This window comes from Zalophus californianus, chromosome 15 (assembly GCF_009762305.2).
Source record: "Zalophus californianus isolate mZalCal1 chromosome 15, mZalCal1.pri.v2, whole genome shotgun sequence".
Lineage (NCBI taxonomy): Eukaryota > Metazoa > Chordata > Mammalia > Carnivora > Otariidae > Zalophus > Zalophus californianus.
The window spans coordinates 19,049,287-19,057,230 of NC_045609.1; the positions used below are offsets into that span (position 1 = coordinate 19,049,287).

The window sequence follows — 7,944 nt, forward strand, 5'->3', positions numbered from 1 at the left end:
AGATTTTATTTATTTTGAGAGAGTGAGAGAAAGCATGGGGTGGGGCAGAGGGGGAGAGAGAAGCAGACTCCCTGCTGAGCAGGGAGCCGGACATGGGGCTCAATCCCAGGAGCCCGAGATCATGATCAGAGCTGAAGGCAGATGCTTAACCGACTGAGCCACCCAGGTGCCCCCCAAAGATATTTTAACACAAATATTAAAAATAAAATACAAGTAATAAAAATTTTTAATTGATGTGAATATCTGTATAATCTTACAGTATTTGGTGCCCTTTCTGAGCCAGACATGAGACCTAGAAGCCATAAAGAAAAAACAGAAAATCTGATTAAATACAAATGACAGATTTTTGCATGTTTAGAAAAAGTAAACTAAGATAATAGTAAAAACAAAATCTACTGGAAAAAGGTGTTTTTAATTTTTACAGTAAATAAAGATTTAGTATGCTCAGTATTTAAAGAACTGCCACAAAGTCACAGGTAAAGGACAAGCTCATTAACAAAGTAGGTGAAAGGTAATGAAGACTTCCCACAGAAGAAATTTCAAAGCTCAGTATTCACAGGAGAAGATGCTCAGTTTCACTTACAAGAAAATGTCAAATAAAGTGACATGTGACAATATCCCCTTGTCATGTGATGGACAAACACTGAAAAATAATAATAGCTAATGTTTTCAAGAATGCAAGAAATCAGGGGCTTGGATGGCTCAGTTGGTTAAGCGTCTGCCTGCCCCTCCCCCTCCTTGTGCTCTTGCGCGCGCTCTCTCTGTCAAATAAATAAATAAAATCTTTTTTTAAAAACGACATATATCTTTTTACAGACCTATCTCATTTTTTTCAAAGATCTTATTTATTTACTTTGAGAGAGAGAGAGAGCGCGCGCGCACGAGCGAGGGGGAGGGGCAGAGGGAGCCTAATGCAATGCGGGGCGGGGCTCGATCGATCCTAGCCTGAGCCGAAGGCAGACGCTTAACGACTGAGCCACCCAGGCGCCCCTGGCCCCATCCCATCTTTATGAAGCTGTTCTGCAGCAATGAAAGCGCGGGTGGTGAGAATACACACAGCGATGTTAAATACAGCACTGCTAAGGCCGCGGGGCAGTAAGCGACCAGAACCAGCCTTGACGCCTAGAGCCAGAGGGACGGTTTGTACAAGTCCATCTCCACCATGAAATAGTACATGACTTTTATTACTTTTTGTACCCTATTAATCCACTTATTAAAAATTACGAAAATACAAACTAACCTATAGTGACCAACAGATTAGTGGTTTCCTGGGGACTAGGTGGGGGACAAAAGAAGGATTAATTCCTGGACAGCATAAGGTAGTTTTGGAATAATAGATATGCTCAAGCCTGGATCGTAGTGATGATTTTATGTGTGGAATCAGAAACATTATATGACTTTTAAAGAGAACGAGGTGGCACATATACTGATTGACCTGGAGGGATGTCTGTGATGTGTAGACACAAGAGGAAAGCAATTTGCAGGCTAATTTATACAGCATGATCCCATTTGTTAAAAATCCACAGGAGGAGTGTCTCTTTATCGTGCATATATGTTTGTGTGAGAATGGAGACTTGTAGAGCTGTCACTTTTGTGATCTTAACATTTATAAAGAAAGTATTTTTTTAAAGGAGAGAATTTTTCGAACATCACCCAGATTCCCAGGCCCCCATTCCATTGAAATGGGTGGGAACGAAGCCTAAACATTTCCATTTTGACAAGAAGCCCAGGGTCAGGGGCACCTGGGTGGCTCAGTCTTTAAGCATCTGCCTTCAGCTCAGGTCATGATTCCGGGGTCCTGGGACCGAGCCCCGCATCGGGCTCCCTGCTCCACGGAAGCCTGCTTCTCCCTCTCCCACACCCCTGCTTGTGTTCCCTCTCTCGCTGTGTCTCTCTCTGTCAAATAAATAAATAAAATCTTTAAAAAAAAGAAGAAGAAGAAGAAGCAGCAGCCCAGGGTCTACAACCCCTGTCAGGAAGCACAGGACCAGGCCCCCAGGAGCTCAGAGCTGCCGAAGGAAAGGACAGTTTGGAAGAAACAGAAGGGAGGCAGGAGAGCTGGTGGGCAGAGAGCAGGAGAAGGGGGGAAAAGGAGGGCTTCAGTGGGTGAAAACGGGGGCCCCCTTCCCCTGAGCCAAGAAGGAAGAAGGGGAGTACCCAAGAGGAACATGTGGAAAGATTCAGAGACTTCTCCAAGGGCAGGGAAGGAAACACAGGGAATTCAGTTAAGAGTGAGGAAGGTGGAGAAGGGACGAGAAGAAGGGACAGAGGCCACGGAGGGGCTGGCTGTGCTCAGAGGACAGGTTTCGTGCTCGGGTTGAACGGCAGGTCGTGATTCTCACCCCAGCACCAGCAGGACCAGATTAAACACGCTGTGCCTCCTCCCCACCCCCCCAAAAAGGCAGAGTCTGGGCGGGTTATTCCTTCATCTGTGCAGGGAGAGACTGATAGTGATTGTGATTTATGCCGGTATCATAAGCACGAAATTGGATCAGATTCCAATTGGGAACCCCAGGAAATGATGCCCACCATTTATTAAGCACCCAGGCTGAACAAATAACACTGCTACTCTTTCCACACCCCCTTCGGGTAGCTATACCCATTTCCAGATGAAAAAACTGGGGTTTAGAGAATTGGAGAGACTGCCCAAGATACCACGTTTGTTTGGGTAGAGGCAGCTCCAGGACAGACACGCATGTCTCTCCCTCATTAATGCTTGAGTCTTCTCAACTCTCTCTCCAAAGGCAGGGGGCGGGAGGCGGGGGGGCGGGGGGGATGTTGATGAACTTGCCCAGAGCCCCAGGATGAGGGAGAAGGAGACCAGTGGGGGCCGTAGCCTTTTGTCTTCCAGAGCAATGAAGAGACTGGCCTCAGCAGCCCCCTAGGCTGAGCCCATGGGACTCTGAATCTCTCTGGCCCCTCCTTCAGCCAGCACACAGCAGCTTTGTTGATGACTCAGCCACCCCACTGGTACACGTCACTGTCCTGCAAATAATGTAGCACAGAGCAAGGGTCAGGGCGGCAACCCAGGATACCCACCCACCCTGCCCCTCCCCTCCCCACAAAGCCCTAGGGCCCAGTTGGGAACTTCATGGAGAGGAAAAGTGGGTCAACCCTCTCCACTCTTCCCTCCTCCCCTCATCTTGCTGGGACAGCCGGGTCCCTTTTCCCTGTCTGTCCTCTGTCTGTGCTTAGAGCACGCAGGGTGATCCTGACCCCAGCCTTACAGACACAGACCTGTGTGCCCAGAGGGCAGTGCAGGGGGTGCTGGCTAGTGGGGGCTCACCCAGGAGGACAGGGTGAGGACCCAAATCTCTTATTAAGGGAAGATGTGGGATGGGAAGAATATACCAGAAGCACGTTTGTCTCTTATCCAGTGAGTATTCATTAAGTGACTGCTGTATGCCGGGGATTCCCAGGTGCTGGTGACTCTGAATTAATTGAGAAGGTTCATTGCAGAATCCCTGGTGTTTCGTTCACCCTTGCCTCTCCACGGTGCAGGTATCTGACACACATGGGCTCTCGATAAGTATCCGTTAAATGAAGGAGTGACAGGCTTGGTTCCGGTCTTTCTGAAGCTTTATGAAGTCTATGGAAGATGCAGACATCAAACAAATAATTACACAACTAATTCACTCCAATTGTGATAAGGATTATGAAGTTCAGGATGAACTTGAAATTGTTTTTAAAAGCTTTTAAAGATTTTCCTTTTGAGAGAAATTTTCAGACTCTTCCCAGTTTCGGTATAAGAAAAACAGTGTAAAAATTAGCATCTTAGTGAGCTGTAGATAGACAATTTACCATGCTATATATAGCCTTATTTAATAGAAGAATAAATTCCTGTTGGCAGCAAAAAGAGAACACAGCAAAACAAAACAAAATGGTGCGCGCGTGCATGTGTGTGTGCGTGTGTGCGTGTGTGCGTGTTCGAGTATCCAGGTTTCTATGTCTGCACAAAGTAGGGGGCCAAGGGCCTCTTCAAAAGCAGCCCATGAGGGTTTTGGATCAGGTCTTTATCATCTATGATTCCGCCCCCCCCTCCAGTCATGGAACACTCGACAAGTCTCTCGGTTAAGATGCCCTTTCTCCCTTGTCCTGTCTCCCCCGTCCTGCGTCCCTCTGTGGTGGTCAGAGGCCACCTCCTACGGGCCCCGCTGACTGCAGGCTCGATACCACTCCCTGCTGAGGTAGTTCCTCCAAACAGGGTGGGCTCAGCCGCCTTCCTCTTGCCCCATGAGCCCTCGGTAAAGAGCAGGCTGTCTTCCACAGCCCCACTGCCCCAGCAGCTTCTCTAAGTTCCTGACCACTTAAAAAAATAAACAGCAGATAGGGTGGCCCTCTGTGGAAGGCAACACACTTTGGAGCAAGAAGATCTAAGTCTCAGATTGGCTGTTTTGCAGAATCATAATCTTGACCAAGTGACTTAACCTGCCTGAGCCTGTTTCCTCATTGGCAAACTGGGGCTGAGAATATCGTCTACCTGACCTGGGTGTTGAGAGGGAAGAACAGCCGAGGGCACACGTTTGAATCCCAGCCCTACGGGGAGGGTGGGGGGTGAGGCCTGGGAGACAGCAACAACACACCCAGGAGCCCGCCTGCCTCACCCACTGCCCGGGCCAACGACGGAGCATTTAGCGGTGTCCAGCCCTGAGTCCTGGAAGAAAGTCAGATACAGGCTGAGACCACCTCTTCAGCAAGGTCCTTCTTTCCTTGGAAATCCCACCCTCATGATTTAAGCACGTCCCAAAGGCACCATCTCCAAAACCTTTGCCTTTTAGGGGGTTAGGATTCCAACATATGAATTTGAAAGTGACACAAACATTCAGACCACAGCAATGTGACTGGATTAAAACAAGTAAGACAATGGGAGCAAATAAGCAATGAGAGGTCGGCCCCCAGGGTGCAGAACCCAGGTCTGCGACCCTCCTTGAGTGTGGCTGCTTGTGGGGGTTGCTGGGGGCCATGTCAGCATTTTTGTCCAGTTAGAGCTTAGTTACCCCTCAGGGGGTCTTTTAAACCCTTGAATGAAAGCAACTGGTTTTTTTTCTACCTGGGATTCTAGAACACTGAGCCCACAGGACACACCTATTTTTAAATTGCCAAACAAAACCACATGGAGTGTTTTTAACTGAAGAGTAACTCAGACCGTCCCTTCCCTCAGATGGTGGAAACGCCTTGCATAAGGGTCACTCGGTACCGTTCGTGGGGGCCAACAGCATGAGTCATCGACCTCTAAGGTCATTTTGGTTCCAACTCACAGTAAACAGAGGACTGATTCGCAGGTACAGGTAAGAAATGAAGGGGCAAAGAAACAACAAAAGCTGAAAGCACCTAGCAAGCAGCTACATCCTCTAGTTGTTTCTGGAACGTGTCCACATGGCCCTCGCAGAGCCTCTGGCCGCTGGCCAGGCCGAGCGCAGTAACGGCCGAAGGCCTTTGCACTGTGTGATGTAATGATTACAGCTCGGCAATTTGCTAGAGGAACGACCGACCATCTAGCTGCGAGTAGATAAATGGAGGGTACCCACGTGATGCCCCTCCTGTGAACCCCAGACATCGAGCTCTGGAGCTAAAACTGGCTTTTCCATCTGCTCATCTCTCCCGCCATGTGATAATCCTCTCTGTGCTTATTCCTTGAACACAACTCAAAACAGAAGTTAGAACAGTACCCAGATCGGCCTCCCTGCATTCAACTCTGTAATTGTTCAAGCTGGTTCTGTAACTGAAGGCTCTGAGCTGCCCAGAAGCTCCCAGGAGGCCAGAAGAGTCTGTCCAGACCTCTTGTGAAAGATTAACTGGCTGGAGTCATGGCCCCAGCCCTGCCTGGTTGTCGCTGCCGCCTCCACTCCGGGTGAAGGCACTATCAGGGGCAGGCCCAGAGCCCACTGAAGGACAACAACAAAAGCCACCAGCCCCAGAGGCGGGAGGCCAGTGTCCTGACTCCAGCTCTCCCCCTAAAGCAATGGGATTGGCCCTGACCCCACAGTACACGAGAAAGGGTGCAGGAGAAGGTGTCTATGAGGGATCCGGGTTGGGGTCTGGCCTGCTGCTGAGCCCCTAGACCCTTACTGCCCTACAGGAGGAAAACCATGGACCTCAGTTTCCCCTGGCTGAGGGAGCACCTCTAGCATTCATCATCAGGGCTGCCCTGTGAGGGTCTTGGAAAGCCCAGCAGAAAGGCATTTTAAGGAGAAATCACAAGCTGCAGAGACTCAACGAATGAGCCACAGCAAACTCCCTATGGGACAACTGAGTAAAAAAAGAGAGTTTGGCCTTAGTCTGGGGAGCAGCATAGAAAGTGGTTTTATGTTCGGTGAGAAGTTTTGTTGTTTGCTTATTTTTAACAAGAGGCTTTATGGGAATTCCTACATTTTAACATAAATCTTTGACACCGTGAGTAAGACATTCCAAAATGACACAGAACTCAGAAATGCAAACCTGCATCTCTTACCCAGAAGGCTCATGTAGCATCAGGTGTTCATAGGCTCCAAATCCATTTTAATTCAGGAAAGCAAATGAAAACACAACACCAAGAAATTTAGAGAGCAATTTCTGGAGGGTTAAGTTAGAGGGTGTTTGTATTAATCTTTATCACTTTTTCCTTTCCCTTGTCGACACTGTTTACACAGTACATTAAATAAACACGGGCCTAGAAACATTGGCTCATCATTTTTGTCCCAAGCAGGTGGAAGCTTCTCACCACTGCTGTGTGGTCCTGAAACACACACATTCCAGTTAAAAACAAATTAAAGCAGGGGCACCTGGGTGGCTCAGTCGTTAAGTGTCTGCCTTTGGCTCAGGTCAGGATCCCGGGGTCCTGGGATCGAGCCCCGCATCGGGATCCCTGCTCGGCGGGAAGCTTGCTTCTCCCTCTCCCACTCCCCCTGCTTGTGTTCCTGCTCTCACTATCTTTCAAATTAATTAATTAATTAAAAAAAAACAAATTAAAGCAAAAACAGGCCCCTCCACCATATGTCTCCGTTGGTCCAGTCACCCCATCTGACATGGCTGAGTGACAGATGTCAGCGTCTGGACCTGCTGGTTCCGGGTAACTGGAACAGAACTACCCAAACTGCCAGGATCCTTCTTGCTCTATAAACATACAGAAACCTGAGGCATGAATACCAGCCTTATTCTAGAGTATTCTTACCCTTTGCTTGCACAGCCTTGATCTGTACTCTGGTTCATTAAAATGCTTGAGTCACCCTCTTTATCAGGGAACTTTGAGCTGCAGAACACTCTTAGAAGCTGTGGGGAGATACAGAAGACTGCATTCCTGCCCCGAGTAGTAGTCTTCCTTCTAAGGAGAAGAAGGCAAAATGCACATAAAAAGATAATATGTAGTGACATACATAAAAAAATGCAAACTCACTAGGATGAATGATATGCCCAGTCCTGGGGGTTATGGGATCAACGAACATCATAGACTAGGTGACTCAGAGAAAATGTTGTAGCCTAGTGAATTCCATCACAGATCTTAAAATCATGGACTGGCAGATTCCGGACATTCTGGTCGGTAAAAGTATATTCTCCAGTGTGACTACCAGGTGTAGACGCCTAATGTGGGACACTGTAAGCAGGCTTCCTTGGAGCAGAGTGTGGGAACGAGAAATAAGTAAGGATGAGCCTCGTGGAGGGTCTTACCATGTAGACCCTCAGCGTCCATTCGCACACCCATCCGCTGCGCAAGCTGTCCGGTTCCCTGCGACAGCAGAGCGGTGACACCACCAGAGCAGGGTCTGAAGAAGATAATTTCGAGACAATGTGAAGGAATGTTACAGAATAAGAGAGGCTGGAAGGGAAAACACATAAAATAACAAGACTTAGGAGAGTTTTATTTAGTGAAAAATAAAATAAATGACACAAAAATTGTAGAATTTTGGCCACATTACTTTTCGATCTTTAAATCCAGCCTAAAAAGTCGGAAGTAAGCACGTACCACGC

The 7,944-nt window shown here is 48.1% G+C and overlaps 1 long non-coding RNA gene across 1 annotated transcript; it reads right to left on the bottom strand.

Moving 5' to 3' along the window:
- Positions 1-2,759: 2,759 nt before the first annotated feature.
- On the bottom strand, positions 2,760-7,741 carry LOC113923543. The gene is made up of 4 exons (XR_003520362.1): positions 7,645-7,741; positions 7,151-7,300; positions 3,352-3,589; positions 2,760-2,985 (listed from the first exon to the last, which is right to left on the bottom strand). It is a non-coding gene; the product is annotated as an uncharacterized LOC113923543 (long non-coding RNA).
- Positions 7,742-7,944: the final 203 nt, after the last annotated feature.